The sequence below is a fragment of the Numenius arquata genome, chromosome 4 (genome assembly GCF_964106895.1).
Source record: "Numenius arquata chromosome 4, bNumArq3.hap1.1, whole genome shotgun sequence".
NCBI lineage: Eukaryota > Metazoa > Chordata > Aves > Charadriiformes > Scolopacidae > Numenius > Numenius arquata.
The window spans coordinates 40,184,530-40,211,055 of record NC_133579.1 but is presented as its reverse complement, the minus strand read 5'-3'; positions in this window follow the sequence as shown (position 1 = coordinate 40,211,055).

Here is a 26,526-nt window from a genome sequence, read left to right as displayed (position 1 = left end):
AGCTGTCCAGGGAAGAGGTTGTCCTCTGATTGCCTCTCTGGTCAGGTTGCACCATGTCCCAGGGTCAGGCAGGCTAACAGTGTGGTGCAAAATCCATAGCTCCTGGGTATATTAGTGGTGACACTCCTTGTTATGCTGAGCTATGTAACCAGCCAGGAGCTTTCTGGAAAAGTCCAATAATGAGGCTCTCCCTTATCCCTTCACCAGAGACTCAGTCAAGCCAAGACTCCTGTGTTCTATGAAGGGACGTGTCCTCTCAGGGAATAAGAAAAGGGGAAAAAAAAGTTAAAAAAAGTTCTTTTTTCTTTTTTCTTTTTTTCTACTATAACAATCCGGTACCAGGAGCTTTGAAATTCTCACATCATGTGCTCCTTTAGTTCAAACAGACTTATTTTACATTTTCCCTCTACCTTCCCTCTCCTTCATTGCTGCAACTGTCTCCCATAACATATTAGGAGATTAAAAATAACCTTCTGCCAGCCTTCATCTACTTTGGCCAATTTAAAACTAGACAAACTACCCAAGGCACTGTGGAGTAGAGGAAGCAACATGTGCACGTGTGTACATATGGGCTCTGACCTAAAGGGAACAATTCTAATAGCAAGAGGCAAGAGGTTATTGTTATTTCCAAGACGTCTGATTTTGCACCCTCGCTTTTCTGCTGCTTTTTTCCTCTTCTGCTAAGACAATCAGCCAAGGGTCCAGAAGAGTAATAATTACAGTTATTGTGTGACAAGAACAGTGATTTATGAACAACAGGACTCAAAAAATCCCCGTCAATGCATTCATCTTTCCTGAAGCAATCAGGTTCTAATGATTAAAGCTGAGTGATCAGCTGGGAGACCTACACAGGGAGAGACAGAGCTGTGTTTTGAATTGGCCCTGGGTGCAGATGTGTCTTGAAGACTGGTGTGAAAAGGGCTATTAACTGCCAATTTGCGCCCTTCCCCTCTATATAGAGTATTCTGGGAGGACCTTTGATTCAGAGGCATCAGCAAGAGAGCAGGTATGGTCCTGGAGTGAGCACAACGTGTGTTAGCTCTACGTGCTTGCGGTGAGGAAAGACGTAAAGAAGCTGAGGGATGCAGGAGCTTGGAAATGTCAAGGTAATGTTAATATGGTGTTCTTGCAAAATTAAATTAACTACAATGGCTATATAAACAGAAGGAGGTTGACAGGAGCAAAAAACCCTGTGGGATATGTGGGGAAAAGGAGCTGTGAGCTGTGTCCCCTTCCCACCCAATGGCTGAAAGGCTCAGGGCACCTGAGGTCCAGCCGTGCAGGGGGCAGAGGAGGAAAACTGGACAAGAGGAACCTCAGCACCCCGCTGGGCACATGTCAGTCACCTGTAGAAAGGGCCACATAGCTGGGCCATGTAACCAGGCAATTGCCATCCTAGCTGACAGTCAGTGCTGCTTTTCTCCTATTATACATCTCAGTAATCACACAAAATGTTTTGTGTAGCAACTGAAGATACAAATCCCTTTAGCAAGGATTTGGAGCAGGTTTTTCTTGAACGCTTAATAATTTGCTTCAAAGATCATTTGCACTGGTTATTAAGCAGTGTTAACCAGGTTCAATCAATCTAGCAACTGGGCTGGATGGCAAATTATAGAAATTTCTGGGTAACCTGAGCTGACACAAAATCTGTTTCCCCATTGTGCTCCCTTGAGCACATGCAAAAATCAATAGCTCAGAAAGCCCTTCAATGCCTCTGTCCCCACGTGAACTCAATTTTTTTTCCCAGCTGCTACTCATTTACCTACCAAGGCAGCCAGATGCTTTCCTGAGGATCGCTGCCAGTGTTGCGTCATCAAATGTGAACTAATGTCAAGACACTGCAGAGTACGTGCTGAGAGACTGAGCTTATTCAGGATTGTTTCCCAGATCTTCACACACATCTGTACTTATTCAGCCGTTCACACAATGCTAAAAGAGCAGCTGTTACAGGGAGCACCTTCTCCTCAAACTGATGTACCCTGTCTGCTTCTCACAGCCCACACCTTCTGCCTCCTTACCTCTGTGAGATACACCAAATTTTAAGGCAGACCAAACAACCCTATTCATTTGGACCTAGCCAAGAACTGAACTTGGTCAACAAGGCATCCGTGCCAAACCTGTAAAGCGAGGAGTGTTTGAAGGATTTTCTCCTCTGACTTGATATATAGCTGTTCATTGCATGTGGAAAAACATAACATCTTGTTAGACAAGTCCTGAAGCACTCTATTCTCTCATACTGCTGTACAGCTGCATCTCTGGCATAAATCAAGGACCCTAAGCTGATCTAATGTCTGTCTTATTTACTGCCGAGAGTTTTTAATGATTTATTTAGTATTGGTTTTGGTTTTACCCTTCATCTGAATTTGAAAACAGTGTCTGGCAATGAAGTATTGAAGAAAAACTTTGAGATTGATGAACTTAGTTGGTTTTGTATGGGGAGGTAAAGAATATTTCAGCTCTGACAATTGTACTTTAGATCCCCTATTTAGTTAGTTGGTAATTTTCTTTAAGATTTAAATACTCTCCAGGATGGAATTAAAATTGTACTTCTCAAATTTAGTGCACATTAGGACTTGTAAATTCTCTGGTGATACGCTAGCTTGGGGAAAATGCTCATTAATATCTGTTGTTTTCTTACTATCAATAATTCTTAAGGCCTGTTCCACAAATACTTCGGGTTAAATGCTTAGTAGCAATTTCCTCAGAGCACTTAGGATTATTAGGGTGGCAACAGAAAAAAAGCTATAGGCTTGGCTTTTTTGATTTGCTCTGCCAAACCACTTAGCAAAAACTACCAGCATCAAGATGGGAGCAGACATCTCCCATTCCCCCTCTTTGCACCTCTCAACCGATAACTCCCATGTTTCCTGCATGTGGGGACCAATTATTCTGTGTTATTCTTTTAAAATTAAGCATTTCCCTTTGTAGACGAAAATTTTGCCATGAAGTTTCTCAGCTTTCAACATTACTGAGCAACAACAAGAGATCCCAGCAATACCTCTTTGGCTGGCCCCGCTCATGGGCAGAAGGTGGGGAAGAAGCTCCCTGCTCAGTACCTCGGGAGGGAGGTGGCCATTGAGGTGGGGGAATGGAGAAGACATGCCCACTGTCCCACCACTTTCCTGTGCAGTTAAATCCTTCAGCTTGACTGGAGTCAGTGGAAACCCAGTCTCCGTGCCCACATGGACTCTGCAGACTTGAGGCTTAATTCCCCTGGACAAACTAGAGGTTTCCTCCTGGTGGCACTCCTGTACTTTCTCTTTCTAGCAAGCAGCCCCGATTCAGGAAACTTTTTCCACTGGTTGGGTATCAGCCGACTGGTCTCGGGGTCTTGAGGAGCAGGATGATGAAATGCCTGATCCATGGCTGGCCACAGTCACATGTTGCTTCCTTTCTGAAACAGAGTGCTCCAGCACTGAAATCCACTTACGTATTTAACCATGGACTAACTTTTTGTCTGTTTTCTCTAAGCTGTTGTGGGTTTTGTTTCCAGTAGGCGTATTACTTGATTAATGATCTTTCTGTTAACACTTGCTCATATTCCATATGGGATCTTCTTGGGTTATCTAAATGCACAAAATACTTAAAACAATGTTGGTTTTTTTTTTTCCTCAGCTCAACTCTGTTTTTAATACAAAATATTTCTCCCCGCCCCACACCCAAAAAAACCCCAGCCTTTCCTAGCTTGTCCAAAGTCACATTGAATGTCACTGATGAATCGTGTTGTCACCTTGTGCAGTATTCCAAGAAAACAAAGCGTGGACAGGCTCTGTCAGGAAGAGTTTTGTAACGTATTTGTCATTTCTTTTCTGTCTAGATTAAGGGCTAAATTTTGTGATGTAGATGAATTTGTAGACTCCATCTGTCTGAAATCACACCAGCTATTCAAAAGAGGGAGGATGCTTTTCTTTCAACCAATGATAATAGGACTTTTCTGGATGCAGGTCAAAAAATATTTATATCAGTATAAATAAGCAATGTGTAACTATAAATAAAGAACATGTGTAATAAAATGTTATCATTGAAGTTGAAATTAAAATTGAATCCTGCCAAGCCCTAAACATAGATCATGACAGAAAAATCCAATACACCTTTTTTTTGGAGGTGCTGTAATTATAGACTAGGTAAAGGAGAAAAAGATTATACAGCAAACATAATTTGTAATGATTTCAGCAACATTTCTGATGTAATGCCATGAAAAGAATGAGTACTTGTGCATGGCATCTACACGTGCATGTACATTCCCCCTCTGAGAGGTTCCATCTGCAACACTTACCTTTTAACCCGAGCAATGCTATGGGCTGTATGACCACAGACCTGTTTCCAAAGAGGATGCCACTATTTGGTGCCCACTGGGCGACTCCTGCCAGGGCTGTCACCCCACCCTGACCCCCTGCAGCCTGGTCCCCCTGCCCGGGGGGAGCCACTGATGTAAGACCCAAAGACAAATCAGGAAGAAGTTTTCGAACATGGGGAGAAGCCCTGTGCAACCAACACCTAGGTGACAGCTCACTGACGGTGATGTTTCTGGAACACCAACTCAACACAGTACCTAAACATAACTTTGTGTTTATAAAGATGTTCTGGAATGCAATCCTGTTGAAATTGCTCTCAAATCTTACTTTTGTTCAACTTACCCTTTGATTTGAGAGATAAAGATGTTTCAAAGGCTGTGAAATTAAGGAGTATTTCAGATGTGACCTCAGGGCTTCGGCTAAGCTTGGAACAGATGTGGAACAGACTTGGCAGTTCAAGATGGGAAATGACTAGAAGACCCAGCTGTGCCATCTGAGTGTGTCCACAGCCAAAGACTTTGTTCCACAACATTTTCAGAATGGTACTCACCACTTAGCCCCTCTTCACGGTTGGACTCAATCATCTTAGAGGTCTTTTCCAACCTAAATGATTCTATGATTCTGTGACAGGGGGTTGTGCCATGGGACCACCCCTCCGTGGGGTCCCACCTGCTGTCCATGCACCCCCATCGCAGTCTGACCTGCCGCAGCTAAGAGATGCCTCTTGCCCCACTATGGGCTCTGCAGGGGGACTCACTCTCAGCACAGGCCCCACTTGCCCTCCTCGTCCCTGGGCCAGGAGAGCTGGGCTCCACTCCTTTCTTGCAGACAGTTTATCCATGCTGTAACTAACTGCTTGCTGGGTAGTGGTTTTGCAGAGAGAGATACATTAAGAAGCCTGAGGGCAGAGGGCTATGTTGACTGTGCCTAAAAGCAAGCCTTTCATCTCAAAAAAAGTTATTGCTTTATCACCGGGGCTTGGTCTGAACATCGTGCCCTCCACTGACTGAGCAGGAAAAGGCTTTGCATCCACCAGGATCACAGACCGGTGTGGAAAAGTGCAGGTGGGCTGAGAAATGCCCCCACAGCCATTCACACCAAAGCAGAAAGGGAGAAAACTCCCTTTCACTTACCGGGAGTGAAGTCTCTTGTTGGCTCTCTGGAAAGCAAGGCTTGAGGCCAAAAGCAATTTCTTGCACTTCAATAGCTGAAAATAAAGCTTTAGAAAATAAGAACATGTCAGGGAATTAAATGAGAACCACAAATTTAGTGGGGCTAGTGATTGCCCAGGAGAATATTGAGGAGAAATGTATAGAAAAGAGGGGTTTTGAGATACAGTTAAGTGAATTACTGGTCCCATCCATAACATCTGTTACAGTCCTGGCTGCTGGGTATTTACTTTCAAAGAAATCAGCTTCCAATGCTGTCTGCCGAGGAGCCCTAAATCAGGTGTGCAGATACAATTACTGAAAATGAATCTGTCAGAGCAAATCTCACATAATCAAGGAGTCCTGTTTGGGCTCCTCTCCTGAACCCATCTTTGCTTCAGGGCTAACCTAAGCCAATGTTCCTCAAACCGATTGGGAGTGAGCAATGCAGGTGAGAGGCAGATGTACTAAGAAGGTTAACGAAACTTCAAACTATTTGCCATGAGTTGGTAATGGTATCTGGGAGCCAGCCATCCACTGGGAATGTCAGATGGTGTTATCTTTGTGTCTCCATAAAACGTCAGGCTTATTTTAGCGCCAAAGAGCAGACACAGCTTGATGCCATTTCGGAAGCACCAGCAGTTCCCAATGGACATATACGCAGAGCTCCTTGCACCTTCATGCACTGGCAGGCACTTGTTTTGGTAGGGCATCAGTGCACAGGGCATGACACATGATTTGTAAAGTGAGCATGGTTGAGAAATAGGCATGAGATCTTCGTTTGCTCCTCTGACCTCAGCCCAGTGACTTGGGTCTCTGAGCAATGAGGTCTGTCTTCATTTAACTAGACCTCTACTTCATTGTGCCTTCCTTATTACAGGCGGGATTCCCCCCAACTTGTCCTTTCTCTTTGCTCTCTGCAAGTTTCTGTAGGAAAGGCTGTATAACTCAGATGAAAATGCTCACGTAAAAGTTTAGGTCTGACAAAGGTTTCCAACTTTTTTTTAAAGATGTTACGGGTTGGTTCTTTTTTTTTTTTTTAATCAAGTTTGGGAAAGGTGGAAATTTTAAATACAAGTTTTATATTTCACAAGAAAAGAATGTATTTTTCTTGCTTTTCTAAAAAAATCCGACTTTCAGCTTTTCATTATTTATCCAAATATTTTTACTCCCTTCTGTACTCTGGACATTTGATCTATGTGAGGCAAAGCTATGTTTAACCTTGCTAGCATTGAAAGCAATAAAATATAAAATGAATAGGTGAAAAGGGACAGTGAATCCCCATTGCAGAATTATCTGGCAGGCCCTGAGTCACGGGAAGATGTCAACAAAATAAAATTTATCTAATATTGATGAATGTGACAGTAATGCACCTGGAGAGAAATAACAACAATCAACACAGATATTTAGAAAAGATTAATATAGAAAAAGACCTTGGGGTTGTAGTGGGTAATGAAGAGCTTCAGAGCTCACATTGCGAGGAGGGTGATCGCTCTCCCAGGGTGCGGAGCGTAAAGAGGGATCTGCCATGTGACAAAAAGGGAGTGATGAGTGCAGCATTACGCAGTCTGGGCAAGGCTGGAGCCAGAGCACGGCAAGCATTTTTATGCCTCACTTTCTAAAAAGGACACTGGAAAGTGGTAGGGGACTTAAGGACGGGCAGGGGGAAGGGTGAAGGGAACTGCGTGTGACGGGTGTGATGGAGAGCAATTCACAGGGCAGGAGGGAGCCCCAGCTAACGCTGGGAGGAACACTAATATTTGTGGGCTATTAGGATGGACCTTCTCTGCAGCAGAGATGGTAAAAAGGTCTTGAATTAAAAGTGGAACAATCCCATTTAGATACAAGAGAAATGACTTAATAATAAGGGCTATTTCACAGGCAATCGAATAAGCTGTCTGGTAAGCAACTGAACATGAGTCAGTATCGGTAGAAGGTTTCCGAGGGGAAACTGGAAAATGTAGCAGTGGGATTATCGTAGAAAAGGCATCTCAGCATCATTCAAGCACGGCTGATCCAAAAGGTCCTTTGCTGTTTCTTTCATCCATGATTCTGGGATCTCATAGGCTGCAAAAAAACTACTCCACGCCCAACAGAAGAGGCAATACATTCAGTTTATAAATTAAATCCATCTGCCACACGCGATAAGCCTACACCGTGATTGGGACAAAAGGTCCAGCCCTACAAGCCTCACCCCAGCCATCCCATCTGCTTTACAGGCACTTGCAGGAGCAGGTCCAGAAGCTGGAGACGCTGCATTCAGAGTCATCTGTAGAGGTGGCTTTTACCACACGCATTTGCAAAGGAAGCTGGCACAGCTCCTGACTATTTTGAAACGTTTGCTTTTGGAATTTGCAATGCTTGTACCAGTTAAATACTAAATTATCATAAATGTAATTTGCATGTTTCCCAAATAAGGGAATGCAAGTGGAGAAGAGAGTTTCTGAATGTTCATATTTCCAAATTAAAGGAATGTAAATGATCCTGCTGTTCAATTTAGTGTGTAATGCGTTATTTCACGGTTGTCTCCTTGATGTTACAGGCCCTTTTTACATTAGGCAATGTCACATCCCACCCAAATCACCATAAGATAAAGATGTTCCCCTTTAATGTAATAAAGGACAACGACAATATTCCAACAGAGAAAACAGCATGCATACTGATTTGGTACAAATGCACCATCTCTCGCTGGAAATACTCCACTGTGTCTCCTCCATGACAACATGCAATGTTGCAGCAAAAAGCCCTTCATAGTGAGACTCCCATTGACTCCTCATCCCTTCCTCCAGAACCCCACACCTTACTGAGGAAGCAGCCGCTTCAGCTTCCCATGGAGTGGTCCATCTCCTGCCGGCACAGGCATGATGCTCTGGAACACAGCTCAGCCTGCTTCTCACCAGAGGATTTCTGCTCTGCTTGTTTTCCTTGTGTCCTTATGGGCAAGCAGAGGGAAATTATAGGATGGCTCAAAAATCATTCATTAAGTGCTGGTGGTAGTTGTTCCCTCCCACCCCGGTTATCTTTAAAGGAAAAGCGGGTGCCGTGTGTAGCGTGGTTAAAGGCCAGTGGGAGGAGAGCAAGGGAATGATTTGTTAGACTTTAAGTCAATCATAGCTCAGCCTGGACAACCATATAACATCTTCTACCAATAGGTAAAATTTATAGTGCTGTTCACTGGAAAGTGAAATGTTCCCGCAGAGTGAGGGGAAATCTTGAGAGATCCCTATTCATTTAAAGGGAAATATGTTGCTCCTTGTTCTTCCCTCCTCAGCTTTACTTTCCAGAAGACAGCCCCATAAATCTGTTTTGGTGACAGCTCTTTGGTGGTGTAGTGAAGCAGAGAGCACATCCTGGAGGCACAGGGGTTTAGTGACCAGGAAGAGGAGCTCACTCCTTGCTGCCTGTGCTAAGACCAGGGCTGCTCCCGTCCCTGCCACAGCCTCAAGGTTTGTCTGGGTAGCTGAGGATGGCTCAGGCAGCCTCTCTGGCCATTTTCTCACCTCTCTGAGCTGCTGGACCTCTCATGGTGTTTGCAGCACCAGGGACATTGCAGCTGCCCCCTGCTTGCCCCCAGGTACACCATGGCCACCTCTCTGCAGGGTCCTGAGAAAAGTGGAAAAGTAACCTTAGGTGCCCTTTGCGTTACAGCCGCTGACTCCCTCCTGCTACTTACACCGTGCATCCAGCAGAGCTTTCTCCCTCTGCATCCACCATTCTCTTGCCCCTCAGCTGGGCAAGGTGCACTCAGCTGGGAAAAAATGCAATTGGCCTCCTCAAAAGGAGGAATGTTGGCCCTCGTGCACCCCAGGGCTCAGCCATGTTTTGGGGAAGAGAATGGCTTCTTCACCCAAGAGTATAAAGAGCATCCAAAGCACAATGCTCTCCCCCCAGGAAGCATAGGAAAGTTCTGCGGTATTTCCTTCAGCTCCTGACACCATATGTAAACTACATGAGATATATTCTTGAAAGGAAATAAGTGGCCTCCCAGCAGCTTCCAGCTAGATGACAGCCTCCTTCTGTCCTCGGGAGCTTTCAAAGAGAGCTGGTGGAGGAGTGGCTCAGTTTGGGGGAGCTGGCACTCGCCTGTGTCTCAGCAGGAGCCAGCTCAGGATGAAGCGACCCTGTTACTCTGGGTACCTTTCTATTTCTAACATTTGCTTTGGCTATGCAAGTATAACTTTACACAACTACAACTCCTGCATGTGATTTTCCAGCTTCCTGTGATCATATCAACAGCTAAATGACAGGACTGCACAGGGCACAGCTTGTGGAGATACAAAACTGCATGACATACCATAAGCAAAATTCTGACCGGGTGACCCTGATGTAAATGCAGCCCCATGACACTTATATTCATGTAGTCTTCCAAATTCACATCTTTATCTCTGAAAACACTCACTGCTTTTAATACTGCAATTTCTCTCTGCAGTTCAGGGTAAAGCAATGTGCTGAGTGCTCAAGACACTGAGCACTCGTGTCTTACATCCAGGTCTGCCATTGGTTTCACGTTAGCTTATGATGTCTTGTCTTTCCTGTCTGAGAAGATGATGCTAAGATGCTGACTTGACGGCTGGTTGGTTGGTAAAATAATTTCTTCTGGCTGTAAAACAGTGATATGACAAAACAAGCCTTTCCTAGGAATGCATCTGTCATAACAATTTCTGTGTGGCAGGCAAGTTTCTCTGGTCCAGAGGGAGATGTCCCATTTCATCAGAGAGATTGCTCTACCTCAGCTGTGGAGGAGTAAATGGAAAACAACTGCTTGGTGCTTCACACAAGGCAACAGGGAGTTGGTAAGTGTTGTAATTCACAAAGGAGAAGCAGATGAAGAGCATCTGCCCTCCACAATGTCACTGGGATGGACGAAGGGGCAGCACATCCTCTTGCAAAAGATGACAGACTCAGCTCAAACCTACATGAGCCAAAAGGGGGATTCGGAACTGTAGCTTCCGTCTTCCAGCCAATTGCTTGGCCACAAACCCATGGAGCCCATCTCGTCCCCATCAGTGTGAGCATCTCCCTAGGCAAGAGCAAAATGGCTGCGCAACACAGTGGTTAGGGGACATTTAAATACAAGGCCTATTCTGGGATTGAAGGCAAATCCCCCTCAACCTGGATGTGCTTAACATATGGTGTGGTAATGGTCACTCATTTTTTATTAGCATTTTTGAAAGGCTAGATTTGCCTCCATTTCACAACGGAAATGTAAGAGCCTTGGATTTTTTAAATGAACCTGTATCTGGCTAGCCCTCATTCTGATCAGCATAAAATGCTTTGCAAGCTATTGATGAAGAGCACTATATAAGAGGCATTATTCCTCAGGCACCCTGGAAGATTTAAGATTTACTCTTTGTGCTCTAAATTGTCATTAGTTTGCAAATTCAAAAAGCCAAATATTTCAGACAGAACAAAGGCAGTTCTCTTCAACTAGTACTAATTTCTCAGGAAGTTTTAACTTTCAAGATTTATACATATTTTAGCATAAGTCTCATTTGCAGTTATTTCATGCAGTTTTCTGCTTGAAAAAACAGTCTTAGCTTTAGGAGATAGTATATCTTGTCAGCCTTCATAATGCAAAAAACGGTTAAAGCTATTACTTGGCTTAAATGCCTGGGAAGAGAATTTCTCCCTAAAGAAGTTTTGCAAAACTTAAAAGAAAAATGGGAACTGAAGTTCAGAATGGAAATAATTTTGCAGCCTGAATTGCATTGGAGGTGAACGATATGTGCTGTAACATAAAATCCTTATTTCTGCTATTGCAATGCTGGAAGACAGGCGCTATTCAGAAAAGACGAACATCATAAGCTCCAGCTAGTCAAAAAGTAAAGAGGCTGGTTTCTTTCATAAGGAGGTTCGCTTTCATAAACAGTACTATCATGGCTAAGTTATTCTGTAGCGCTGATTGACTGAGGCGCTCAATTGCTGCATTCCCTATGGCGGCACGAATGCCATCGGACAATCAGGTTAAAGTGAGCAATTGCGAGTCTAACCCATGAGCTGCCGTAAGCAGCAGTGCGTTCCCGCTGCAGCAGAGCCACCTTGAGAGTTCTCCTCCCACTCCTGCGAAGCCGGAGCGGGCCAAAATGGATTCAATCTGCTGCTCCTCATTCTTCTGACAAAATGGAAATAAAGGTATCAAAACAGAAGAGTGTCCCAGGATCAATGCCTCCTGCTTTGAAAATAAACATTCCGGCTTTCCTTCTGTATTTACTGCATTTACCATTTATGCAGCAGCAGGAGACCATTATCCTGTGACAATGTTCTGCTCTACTGACATTACCTCTTAATTATATCTTCATTAAAACCAAATTAGAAAGCGGTCAGGAAAGTTAAGCCAGCTGAATTGCTCATTTGGCTGAACATCCCAACACCTTTTTTTAGAAAAGTGATGCTGGCTCATGCAACAAAATGTTTAATGATCTACCTCACTGCTGGGAAGTGTTGATTTTCACTTTAAACGGTGAACTTGCTGTGCAGTCACACTGCATTTATTCTGAAAGGACCCTGACTAGTTAAATACTAGCGTGGCGGTACAGCTGCTTTTGCTTGTACCTGCAAGGTGATGATGCAAGATTGGGTTTGCCACTGCTGTCTCTTGACATTGTTTCTTCATTAAAACTGAAGGCAGAAATAATCTGTGCCTGATGAGTACAGAAAGAACCAGGAAATTGCATTCCCCAGCAACAGAGAAATGGCATTTCCCAACAGCAGCATTTGTACCTCCCCTTCACTCTTCCCTCCCCTGCGCTATGGGGAGGACAGCTACAGAAGGATGCTGGGACAGACATCAGCTCAGCCAGCCAGCTGTTGGAAACCCCTCCTTCTCCTGAAGGGCAGAGGTTGGGGCTGCCTGCCACAGGAGAAGGCGCCACATGCTGCTGATACCGTGCAGCAAGATTTGATACCCGGGCTGCCTACACCCACCCTGCCTGCAGGCTGGAGCAGACAAAGGGCAGCACAGCTCCTGTGGCAAGCTTTTGGGCAACCCTCTGTCCTCCACCTGTGCAGACGACCTCTCTCGTGCTCCATGTACTGTGGGAGCTGAATGGGAGAGACCCACACTTTGTGTCCGGGACCGGACAGATTTGTGCCACCAACATCAGAACAGAGCTTAGATCTCCAGTCCTTCAGCTTTAACAGCTCCTGAGTTTTGCTCCTCTCCCCAGGCTGCAGCATCCCGTAACAAAGATTTCTCCATGGCCTACAACAGTCAGGCTCTCTGGGAACAATGTGCAACATCCAAACATATCAGCTCAAGTATTACCTGTCAAGTGTACCCGCAAGCCATCTCACAAGTATCGTCAGCCAGATGAACCTCCCTCCACCAGAAAGACAGAGATAGCCTCCATGAACCTTCAGACACAGACAAAGTGCCATAATTGCCAGTGTCTGGCAGCACGGGGACATACTCTCTCTTATGCAGTGTTCTTGTTCACTAATTTTTAGGGAACTTAATTAATAGTTAAGTATCATGTAGGGGAAAAGAGAAGAATGGTTTTTTTGAGGAACTATTCTACATAAAGCTAAGTAGGACAGAAAAAGAAATGTTTCCCTGAGCAGATAGCAGAGATCAGACTCCTTACAACACAGATTTTCAAGTGAAGGGAGTTTGCAGAGTCTCAGTGAAGAAAGCCAGAGGCCAAATCTACCTGTGAACCTGGACATCACACCACCATTCACACTTAGCAGCTTTGACAGCCAGGAGCACACAGGGAAATGGGAATACTAGAATCATGGATCCCTTGGTTCCAGTGATCTGGTATGTTCTTGCAGCTGTAATTTAAATAAGGGAAAAGATACATTTTTGGTCTGAAAAAAAGAAAAGCAAGAGAAGGGAGGAGGAGTTAAACACCTGTCTAACTCCTTCTTGTTCAGAGTTTAGAGCAGGGGAATTTACAATAGCATTACATGAACGCTACAAGGCAGACTGAGCAGAAAAGGAAAACTTGTCCTTTCAGAAACAGCATCCAGGTCCCCATTATGCCTTTGAAACAATTTAATATGGAATTTCCAAAGAGGAACAAAGCTGGCACTAACATTGGCAGTCAACAAATGTACCACATACTTACGATGTCTGACATAAAGAGAAATCTCTGCAGTTTGGAGTGCTTGGTCCAATCCCTCTTGTCCCGCCGCCTCCCAGATGCATAGCTGCAAGGAAATGACTTCACCTGTCACTAAGTGTGGTAGAGAAGTCATCCTTAAAAGATTATGATCTGCCCAGGATGCACTGGATGGATTGTGTTGTATCTGTGGTGGGAAAAATAATCAGAAGAAAAATGAATACAAGGAGGATGATACAAACCTCTCAATCAAGGAGTTAGTTATAATGAATCTCTTTGGTTTGGGAACACTAATGTAGAGGAGAAATACTCTTCGTTCAGCCAGGCTGTTGTTTCTGTAAGGGCTGTACCTTATGTTTAGCAGCTATATTTTATAGATAATCTATGATGTTTCATTTTCAGTTCAAAATAAAGGTGAATTAGAAGAAAAAAAAGGGAGAGAGACAGAGAGCGAGAACACACAGCAGAAATGAAGCTGATGCAATCATTTCCAGTTCTAAAACAGAGCAAGTAAGATGAGGATGTGGCTGGTTTAGTGATCACTGTAATCAGCACAATTGACTGCTTACAGATGACTAATCTTTCAGTTCCAGGGAGGTAAATTGAGACTTATATATTTCAACTTTATCCTAGCACTACAGGTAATGTAAGACAAATGATCTCTGAATTTCTAATACCAAAGAGATTTGTGGGTTATAAAAGAGCACAGAATGTAGACATGGGGTAAAGACAGGGAAATACAGATTTGGATTCAGATGAAATTTTAAACAAGCCTTCCGGTGAGTTTTCTTTCATTTTAATTATTCCTCGGCTCCACTCAAGCCCATCTGTATTTTAATCAAAAGTGATCGTAATGGTTTCATGGGTAAATGGAAAATGGATCTTGATAGATGCTCATTACACCTCATTTTGTTAACAGAGGAAGAACCAACAAGAAGAATGAACTTAATACAGCAAGAAATGAGGTTCTGAGAAAGAGAAATGAAGAGCAAGATAAAAGATGATTAAATTAAAGGAACTAAAGCTGTGCTGGACATCCTAATCAAAACATATAGAGGAACAATGGAGCAGGAGACACATGAGTAACAACAGATGTGGATAAATAGCACAGAGGAGGAGGAGAGCGTGGGAAGATCTGAAGTTATTGTAGGAAAATAGAGGTAAGACAAGAGACAAAGACAAGGTACCTGGACAGAAAGTATTTCCCCTGTTCAACAAGAACAAGGATGCAGGGAGCAGAAAGACATGGGGCAGGGTACAAGCTCTGTGTGACCCCAAGAGTGAAGGGGTAGGTGGCAGCTCTCAGGTCAGAATGAGGCAGGCTGGAGGGAGGCTCATGCACTGGCAGCAGCTTGCAGAGTCCTCTGACTAAAATAAAACACCACTGCTATTTTGCTCTCACTCCACGGTGACATTACAACCTTCTGACAAGGAGGGGTTACCAGGTTCATACTAGTGAAAGGAAGACATTCAGAGTAGAAGGACTTCACAGGAAAATACACCAATGCATTTTTTTTATACTTTTCCTGAAAAAAACCCTGTACTGTCTGAGTGCCAAACACAACTCTGCTAATATAAAACAGTAACAGACCTCTGAGAAACCTGAGCCTCCCTGCCAGGCACTAACAGCCCCAGTCATTGGGCATGCTGGTCTTCTAGGTGGCCCTTGCACAAGGTCACATCAAGGAAAGCCACAAATGTGTGCTGTTACTTACAGTCCCTACCTCACTAAGGCAAAATCTAGTCTTAACCAAAGACACTTCTCAGCAGAGAAACAAAAGGGGACCCCTGCTCCAGCCCTTACCAGGTGTTCTCTGCCACAGCTCGCTGGCAATGGGTAGTTGGCTGGGCTTCAGCACCAGTGAGCCACAGAGGCACAAAAAACACAGTGGCTCTGAGCTCAAAAACTTGTTTCCAAAGAGGGATCAACCCTGTTGTGCTGCAACAACCACAGTAGAAAGGGACATGACACTAACGCCCTTCCAGAAAGATGAAGACCAGCTGGGGAGGCGGAGAACTGTGCTCCTCAAAAGCAGATGAAGCTCCATGGCCTGCGGTCAGAATAGGATTGTGCCACCAGGTGTTAGACTGTGCAATGTTGTATTACAACAGAGAAGAGCCAGCCCAGCTGCCAGCACCTTGCAAGGAGCAAAAGACAGGGTGAAAGGGAGCAGCTGGTATTGAAATAGCAGTTGGGGGAGCAGGATTGGTCCACAGGCAAGGTCAGGGGTATGGGGACAAGGTTGGGGCATGAGGAAACAGACTACCATGTGTTTGTCTTACAGCTGTTGTCCTTACCATGAGTTAATGGGGGAAAATGGGCAAGGAGTTATAGAGGTTATCAAGTTGAGTGGGCGATCTGTATCAGTACATGCTGAACTTCCAGTTTTATGGGGTGAAACCAGTGAAAACGGCACATTGTAGTTACAGGTGAGACAAATTAAAACAATGAAGTGGAAATTAAAAACATTGCAAAGGGATATTTAATGACTCCACCTTTTGACTTGAAAAGGAAATATAGTCTATATGCAGCTGGTAAGTAAATAGACTTGAATTATTAGCATTTCTTTATGACAGGATGGCTCAAAAAAGCCCTTTTTCCCCCTCTACTCTTTCCCCAAATTTTAAGAATGCCACTGACTCCTAGTCCTCAAGAACAATAATAAGGTTGCACATGCCTAAATTTTAGCTGCTGTTAGCACTGATGTCACTGAAGTCAAAGGAGTTATTCCAGCAAAGCATCCAATTCTTGATGCTGAGCAGTTTCCTTCCTACACTGGTTCTCTTCTGCTTTCACATGAGGTGCTTGAAATATCACAGTTTTAAATCAACCCCATTAGTATATTAGTATCTTTACAGTGATACAAGTCAATATTATCCTCTTTCTTGAGTTAGGCATTGCAGCCATGAATTTTTCATGTCAAAGTTACCCGTGGATTATATTACAATGTTGACAAAAAAATGAGATTAACGGAAAATTATTTTTAGCTTTTTAAAAACAAAGTTACCTTAAAAAGCATGGTGAAGCTGAGGGATGGAGTGATGGGACACCATCACAAGTAATTCTCCACACAGTGGGTGACTGAGATTACCACTGTTACTATTTATTTTATTTATCTACACTGAGCGTTTCACCTTTGAAATACTTCATTAGGAGAGTAGTGGCAGTACCATGATCATTGTCCTTGGTGGACAGCACGTACCACAGCCATATCAGTCTGCTGGAAGGATCTCCTCTGCTTTCAGACCCAGCAGCGTGGCCTGCAAAGTTTGGGGACCTGAGGGCTAGGGCAGTAAAGGGACTCTCCTTGGTATTGTCCTTGTTTCAAACCCATGAATGAGCCCTATTTCACTGGGAATGGAAACTCAGGGCTCAAAGTAGGTCCACAGGGAAACTCTCTGAACGTTGCTCCATATCCGCTTTCCTTAACTCATATGGGCAGGGTGAAGCCTAGTCAACAGCAGAGCAGACCCAACGTTGATAACATATGTGCAAAGGACATGCAATCCTTAGTTCTTGGCTTACAATTGGAAAAGCAACTGAAGAAACAGCATCCCGCAACCTGCCCGTGAACAGGAACAACATAAATTTCCCCTGCTTAGCTTTACGTTATTCTTCTTACAAAGACAACTTGCCTAGAGTTTGGGCAAGGTTGACAGAGCAACCCTTTTTTGTTTTTTGTCCAACATGGGTCAATTTAAGAGTAAAAACTAGAATTTGCCTATAAGCCACTTCTAGGCCTTCTTTCTCCTCTTTCCCCACTGCCTTGTCTCTTCAAACCACAACTCTTCCCGTGACACCCATCCAGTGCTTCCCATTTTTCAAGCCTGCTGCACCCTGACCTTGTGCCTTGGTCCTTCACCAAATCAAGACAATGCATTTCCTACCGGGTTCCTGTAGTCTCATTGGTGAAGAAACACTGCACTATTTGGAGGCATGACACAAAACCCAACCAAATAATTGGTGTCAATTTCCCCCTTTGGCGCCGTTCCACAGGGCTTGAAGGAATTCAGCAGGATCCAAGTGTTCAGATACAGGCTGCGTCTTTTCGCTGTGATAGGCAGAGACTTCCGACTGTTCACAAATATGCTTGAAAATTAATCCATTGCTTTACATTTGAGTAAATACGATGTATTTTTAGCTTTGCTGGAATGTAGCATCACTGCTTGCAGATGGAAGGTTCTGTCATATTCCTGCAAGCATTTTTATTCCTCCAGAATTAATTACAGCATCAAATAGAATTTGACTCTCCTCTGGCACCTGCTTTGCACCCATGAGCCAGCAACTGGACATGATAACCCAAGTGAATGGACAAAAGCCCAACTAGAGCTTGAGCCGACAAACAGAAACCCACATTTTTGAAACTGCATATCACAGACAACAGCACTGTGCTCCTTCTGGCAAAGGAAACCATTCTGAGGAAGAATTTATCTAGTGACTGACAGGCAGCAGTGGGCTATGAGCCTAGAAGATAACATTTTAGCTGCATCATTTCTTCTCCTCAAAATCTATCTCTTAAAGAGCTCTGTGCTGCACAGCACTTACCAAGGTAACCAGTAATGAGGTTGCATTTTGATCTTGTTTATACTTTTTAAAGGTTTTCCATGTATATAAACTTATTTTTACAGACTACAAAAGGCATCTCTCTGATCATTCAGCTCAGAGGGTTTGCTTTTAATACGGAGCCTTCCTGTGGTTCCCACACCGTGTCTGCTCGGGACCCAAATCTGACTCTATTTCTATTTGCCCCAGAACATTTGTGTTTTAAAAATCACCTCACCTTTGTGTTTGTTAAACCTACAGTATTGCAGAGCTTTCATTTGTAACCCAAGCAGGAAAACTGATGCTCACCTCCATAGCAGAGGTGGATATCTTCACACCTGTAAATTTCAAAACATTTTTGTCAGAGGTCCAGGTGTTATGACCATGCTTATGTCACGATGCACCAGGAGAAAGGAACAATATAGGGAAGGGAACCCAATCCAGGACTCCTAACATCAAGGAATGCACTCTCTTTGTGCTGACCTTAATGAGAAAGAAGGCTGTTCTGATGGGAGGCAGTAATGTCAGATGGACACGACCTTCTCTTTGCTCATGAATGGTTGTTGACCAGGAAATGACAACTCCTCATTAAAAAAACTTTCTAAGTTATAACTGTCTGCCAAGTTTTGAATTAAAATGTTGCAGACATTTCAGGAAAACAGAGAGGTGGGAGTAAGTACATATTCCTTGACTGTCCCATTACCTAGATCTAGGCTGATGAGAAAGCCATTGACAGCACAGCCTCACTAAAATCTGGATGTGGGTTTCTAAGGGTTCCACACCTGTCCAACCATGCTTCAGTTTCCCTCTTTAAGGTGAGGCTGAGCAGAGTATACGGGTTACTGCACTCTGTCCCATGACCCAAGAGAAATGAGGTTGAGGATGCCTGAGGGCGCTGGCTCTTTTCTTTCTGTCAAAGCGCTAAATTATTAGTGCTGTGTTAATAAAATCCATTAAGGTTATCTGAACAAATCTTTCTGTGTTTTCATAAATCACTTAACAAATGTGTGAACTCAACTGTGCTATTCCTTAGTTAAAACACATAACAGCTGACTAATATGCAGGCAAGTAACACTGCTGGTTAATGTAGTTTAAATCCAAAGGGCATGTGGGTAAAGAAGAAGTCATCCGAGGACAAAAGTCATTAGAACAAAAGATGCCCATCAGCTGTTGTGAATTTATGAGGGTGTGGGAGTGGATTAAGAGAGGGATTTAGCCCCTTTAGAACATCTTCCATTAGCAGAAAGTAAAGCCTCTCTGAGTGGGCACCACGGCAGCATCTAAATTGCTTGATCTGAAAGCTCTGCTTCCTTTTAGCTGTCACCATTTTCTCCAGCTCTGCTGGGCAGAAGTCAGCAGTGAGCATGTGCCGGCAGTGGTTACTGAGCACAGCTCTGTGTGTCTGTGAGCATTTGTCGTGTGTCTTCTTCAGTTTGCTCCAGCTGAACAGCCATTTCGGGCCAGGGAGTGGAAGAGGAGGGGACCTCTCCAGCCAGTGTGCTGGGACTACGGTTTCCCTTGCTGGGTCACAGTGTATTGTTGTTTCTTTGTGCTCCTTCCAGCTGTGTCTCAAGGAGAGCTGCCCCAGCGTAGAACAACTTGACCTGTAGGCCGTGGCAAGTAGCACCCCAGTTTCTGGGTTGGGGTCAGCAAGAAGGGATTTACATGTAACTTTGGCCCAGAGGATTCACAATAAGGAAGAGAAAAGGGTAGTCAGATGATCTTCACCTATCCCTTGATCTCTTTCCTCTTCAGCCCCTCCCCAACTGATAGAAAGTTCCAGGCTGGGAGGATGGATCACAGAAAGTATAAGCATTGGACAGACAATGCCACACTGGGACAATGTTTCATGTGCCCTGTCTGGGCACCCACCTCTCCTCACAGGACAGAGCATTATCTCAAAGGTGAACTGAGCTACGGCAGCATGCATGAGAGTGCTCGCTGTGTTCCCCTGATGAAAGGGAAACCCTTCTTTTTGAGTACTCTTATCTAGAACAGTGTCAAAACAAGGAGAGACGAAACCTCTCAGAGATGCCACCATCCCCATGTATACAGAGGTACTGTGGAACAGCAGGTTCAGTGATTTTCCAAATCCCACTTCAAGATGATGTGAATGAGCCAAGGGAGCTGTGCCTGGGTACGCACGCGTAATGTGGTGTGCTCAGCGCACAACCAGACAGCTGGTTTCCTGAGGAAGGTCACTAAATTGGCCAGAATGGAGTGACAAGAAAAATATTTTAGCAGCTGGCAAGGGGAAGATAGGAAGGCAGACCCCTTGGCACCATACAGCAATGCCTTGGTGACAAGATGGTTCTTGGTTGGCATTAAAAAGAACAGTATGCTCTGAGACTGGCTCACAATTCTCCTACACCTTTCTGTAGCCAGGAAACTGCCTCATAAAATTATTATTGTACACCTGCATAGAAGTGATTTGGGATATTATTAAGAGGCTGACTTAATCATCAGGATTTAGGGCATGGCTAGGATTTCTCCAAGGTGATAAGTCAGAGTGTACCAATTAGAAAGAATCATGTGCAGCACCAGCTTGATTTAAAAATCATCTTAAGTGAATCAGAAAGCAGACGTGCATTTAGTTGATAACAGTAAGGAAATTAAGTCTCTAACCTCAGCTAGGGAGGCAGGGTGGAGAAGAATCAGAATTAACTAGCAGCAACACCTTGTGGCAAATCTCTAGGGCAAAATCTCTTCTTTCAAAAGTACATTCAGTCGCTAGGAATTGAAAACAAAGTCTGTGGGAAGCTCATGTGGGACCTGAAGTCTCCTCTAATCCTATGTGCAGTTTGTTACACAACATTTACCTACATAGAAGAGTGGGAGAATGATCTCCCAAGAACACAAGCACATATGGAGAGGGACCTCCCCAGAAAGCTCTCGAAGGAGAAAGAGGATGAAGCTGGGTGAAGGGAACCAGAGGGTTGGCTGAGGCTGCCAGCAAGGAGTATGAGCAGGGCTGTGCCATTCCGAAGAGCCAAGCTGGGGGCCTAGGGTGACCCAAGCAGAGTTGGTGCTCTCAAACGAATGGACTGCTCTGCAACCCAATAGGGAACAGTCCCTCTGTCCCCTAGCAGAGTAGGCAGGTGACAGTGACATTTTGCCAATCATCTGGTGACCGTCAGGCAGGTCATGGCACTGAATCAACTCCAGGGATCATCCTGGAAGCAGGAGACAGTCAGACATGGGACTAGGGACAAAGCTACCTACAACCCACCTGTAATGCAGGCTCAAGGTCCATCCAGAAGACAGGATTGGAGGCAATACTACCTACAACAAAAGGTCCAGAGCCCATGCAGGAAGCCTGATCAGGGTAGCAAAGGACATGGCTGGGCACAGGCACGCTTATATGGTAGCTCAGGCCAGGACATGGCTCCCAGATGGGAGCTTAAATGGGGCTTCTAGACCCTCGGACAGAAAGTGTGGGTGGGAGCTCTTGGTGAGAGTGGCTGGGGTCATTAAGGTCCACTGGAGTGATGGCGGTGGGAGACTCCCTGCTGTGGGGAACAGAGTTCCCCATCTACTGACCTCACCTGCTGTCTTGGGAGCTTTGCTGCTTGCTGGGGGTTTGGATCCAGGATGTTGTGGAGAGACTGCTGAGGCTCATCCAGCCCCCAGAGGAAAATTAGGGAAAATGTGGGATTCACTGCTGAATGGGGCATGGCCCTGATGACAAAGGATGTGGAACAAACCAAGGTACTCAATGCATTCTTCATGTTGATTTTTACTGGTAAGATTTACTGTCAGGAAATCCAGGTCCCTGAGACCGGGGGGAAAGGCTGGAGTGAGGAAGACTTACCCTCATTGGAGGAGGACCAAGTTAGGGAGCACTTAAAAGAAACAAACGTACACAAGTCTTTGGCACCTGACAGACTGCATTCATGAGTGCTGAGGGAGCTTGCTGATGTCATAGTGAGGCCATTCTTGATTATTTGTGAAAGGTCACAGTGACCAGGAGAGGCTCCTGAGGACTGGAAGACAGCAAATGTCACTCCTATCTTCAAGAAGGATGATCTGGGAAACTACAGTCTAGTCAGCCTCATTTACAGCCCCTGGGAAAGTGATAAGCAAATCCCTCTGGGAATCATGTCCAAAAACCTGAAGGATAAGAAGGTGATCTGAATTAGTCAACATGGATTTATGAAAGAGACATCATGCTTAGCTATTCTGACAGCCTTCTACAATGACATGATTTGCGGGAGAGAACTGTATGATGTTCATCTTGTCCTTAGCAAAGCTTTTGACATTGTCTCCCATAACACCCTCATTGATACATTGACAAAACACAGACTAGATAAGCGGACAGTGAGTTCGACTGAAAACTGGTTGATTTGCTCAACAGATTGTGATCAGCAGCATGAAGTTCATCTGGAAGTCAGTCACCAGTAGCGTACCCCAGGGATCAACAGCAGGCCCAGTACTGTTTAACATCTACATTAATGACCTAGATGACTGGACTGAGTACAACCTGGGCAAATTTGCAGATGACACAAAACTGGGAGGAGTAGATAATACACCAGATGTGCTGCCATTCAGAGAGATCTTGACAGGCTGGAGAAATGGGCTGACAGGAATCTCACAATGTTCAACAAAGGGAAATGCAAAGCTCTGCACCTGAGGAGGAATAACTCCATGCACCAGTATAGACTGTGGTCCATCAACTGGAAAGCAGCTCTGCTGAGGAGGACCTTGGGATGTTGGTGGACAACAAACTGACCATGAGCCAGCAATGGACTCTCACAACAAAAGCAACCAACAGCATCCTGGGCTGCATTAGAAACGAGCACTGACAGCAGGTCAAAGGAGGTGATCCTTCTCCACTACTCAGCACTGGTGAGACAGACCTGGAGCGCTGGGTCCAGGTCTGGGTTTCCCAGTACAAAAATGACATGGACATACTAGAGTGGGTCAAGCAAATGGCCACAAAAATGGTAAAGGGCTCCAAGTTTCTGACATACAGGGGAGGATGAGAGAGCTGGGACTGTTCAGCTCTGAGATGGCTCAGAGAGATCTTATCACTCTGTATAAGTACCTGATGGGAGGCAGTAAAGAAGATGGAGCCAGGCACTCAATGATGCCTGGTGACAGTACGAGAGGCAATGAGCACAAATTCAAATACAGAAAAAGCAATTTAAGCATAAGAAAAAAAACAAAACAAAACAAAACATTTTTACTGTGAGGCTAGTCAAACATTAGGACATGCTGCCTAGAGACATCGTGGAGTCCCCAGAGATACTCAAAACTTGACTGGTTATAGTCTTGAGCAACCTGCTAACAGTTCTAATCCTGAGTAACATGCTCTAGAAGGTGCTGCTTAGAGCAGAGGAATTGGCCTAGATGATCTCCAAGGGCCTCTTCCAACCTCAACTGTGTTATTCCTTTATCCTCAGGGTCCTGACAGGGTGAAAGCTGAGACAGCCACGCAAAGAGGAGAGAGGCTTAAGGGAAAAAAAAGATACTTGCTTTCTACAGCATCCTTCCAAGTGACACTCCCAGCTGGTGGCCTTATTAAACCACATTCTTTCCATCTTGTTTTTCTGCCTCTGTGGTTATAAAAGACAATGCCCTCATCTGAGTAGCACCATTCCAGTTCTAAATCTGCTCCTAAATCCCTTCCAGTGCTACATACAATATCCCCTGTTGCCAGAGGTGGCTACATGAAAACGGGATTTTAATTAGCAGAGAACATTTTCTAGGCTCCTCACCTCCCCAGGAGCTGTCCTAAGGGCATCTGTCTATCCATTATTTACAACCGTGTAGGCTCGGAGACTTCCAGTGGGGATCATGTTTCCAATGAAGCAGGGTGTTCCCAAAACCTTTGATGTCAGATTATAAGGCTCCAGAAAAAGGGTCACACTTCAGATGAGAGCTTTAGGCCCTGCCTTTCAAAATAGGGATGCTAAACTTGCAAAAACAAAATGCATGCCTGGAAGAGCCCCATTCATATGAGGCTGGATCCTCACTGCCTACATGCCAGTGCAACTGTCCTGAAGGCAACAGACCTGTGATGACACAGAGGGATCTGCTTGTTTGCCCGTATAACTTATGATTCAGTGTTAATGACTGCACCCACTTTTACAGATTTCAGTTCCACCTGCAGGCTGAAGGATAAGAAGATGCCCCTTTGTAAAATACAGCTTCAGACTTCACCAGCAACACAAAGCCAAAACAAGCGAAAAACAGTGCAAAACAGTCACTGGTTAAAAAGACCTGCTCCCAAAGGGAGCAGGAGGGAGCCCAGACTTGACTGCCCATTTGTCCCAAAACAACAGATACTCTTTCAGGACGCAGCACCCTTTTCATCACACCACAGGCCAGTTGTGGTCTGTAGGGAACAAGTAATAGAAAAAGCACAATCAAAGCAGCAATTTCTCAGCTATGGGAGGACAGTGATACTGTGTGTCAGGTCACAGCCCTGGCTCTGGAAGGAGCTGTTCGGAACTTCTCTGCAAAGCTTTGTAGAGGATGGGTTTTTTTTTCTTGACTTATTCTAGGTAGAAGTGACAAGGCCTCCTGCCGCACAACAACATTTCCTCTGAATGCATGTAAGCAGTATCCTCCGCTTTTGGTGAGCGGAGTACTTAAGTAGCATTTGCCAGCAAATGTGAAAACTCCAGGAGCCTTTTGCTTTGCAGGCATTGTTTTTTCAGTTCATTATCTATTTATAGTTTTTGCCTTTGATCGATGTTTGTATTTAACCTTGCATTTCTTAATTTGTAGGTCAGTCTGCATTTACCATGGTTAATTTATTAGGGCAGATTCTTCTTCTCAGTCAGCTTGTTGGGGGAGGAAAGTGTATTTAGGAGCTGTAAATCATTCCAAACAGATCTCATCCAGTAACCTTAGTAACCGAGTTATATACTGGAACAAGCAATATTTTTATGGTGATTTTTTTTTTCAGTGTGAATAATGGGAGAATAATGATAAAACAACACATTTGGGGATGGACTTGCCAATAAAAATTGCTATGTAAGCGGCAGCCTTGTTTCAGAGCAAAATTCTAGCCAATCCTCTTCCAGAACCTCTGCAAATTGTCCCAGAGCAAAGCTTTTCTCTCATCTACACAGTAAGCTAATTCCTCTATTATTGGATATTGTATTGCAGAATCCAAGCATATTTTATAGAACCGTGAGTCACAAGCTTCGTTAAACAGTAAAGCGTGCTGTTTTGGTCAAAAGGATCACGTGAATTGTCACTTCAATCAAATACCACTTTCTATGACAAAGAAGAAGTGAATGCTTTAAAAGACACCAGAAAACTTCCTGATATATCAAGATAATTCTGAAGGTCTGGGTAAGCAGCTGTTCTCCGCATGGCACTGCATCTAAAACTACCATTAGAAAAATCCTCGTCTGGCCAGGAGGCACCCAGAATACTGACTTCAGAGGTGTGATCTCTTCCCCACCTCAGCATGGAGATTTTTTGCAAATACTCCTTCCTTGAGCTTAACACCTGGTCTGTCACCAAGTACAATCCTTATGGGGAAACTAGACCTCAGCTATGCTCAACAAGATGGCTGATCTGAGAGGTGTTTTCAGAACATGCTTAACTCGTGTCTCATGCTCAGATATCACTTTCTGTTCAAACTAAGAGATGAGAGGAAAATGGGAACTTCTCTTACAATAGCCAGGTGGCCAAAGCCCCTCTTCCCTCCGTCATTGCTCCAGGAGGCAGACCCACATGTGCCACCTCTCACCTTCAGTCCATACCTCCTAATTTGTGTGGATTTGGTCCCTTCCAGAGAAATGAGGGAATGAAACCTTGCCTTGTTGCCTCTTGAAGAAACAACTCTAGCCATTGCCCTCAAGACAGTTTTTTTGAAGCAAAAGCTAGAGAAGCAGCTTCTGGCCCATGAACACCACCAGTCCTGAGGGACGGAAGTGCCACCCCACTGCCCCACAGGTGCACCCTAGGCTCAGCTGCCCTTTTGGTCAGTGTAGGCCATCTGCTCAGCATGCTGGCCTGGAAGCCCTTGCCAGAGGCACGGGACTTCCCTTGCACACAAGTGTTTAACAGAGGGCTCCAGGTCCTGGATTTCTCATCTTGGTGTTGTGTGTTGCAACATCTGACTTTTAGGCGCATTGTTACCTTTTCAGCTCTAGCCCGATGGAACTTTTCTCAGCGTACCGTGAGGCTTTGAATACAAACCACAGCCATAGTGACTCTTCACAGACACAAGTACTTTGTTAAATCGGCACTAAGTTAAGTTTCATGACAAGTCCTGTCATACCACTACATCTGAGCTGAAACAGTTTGCTATTCACTACCGTGGCCCTCACAAGGACTGAACAATTATTTGGGCCAAGAACAGCAAAATGCCATGGAAACTGAAGTGGGACATAATGCATTCACACAGGGCAAGAGTCACTGGCTTTCTCCACACAGAAAGTGCCATCAGCTCTTGAATAACACCAGGCAGTCAGGGCTTCATCTCCTGCTTCATCAGAAAAATAGACCCTCCAGCA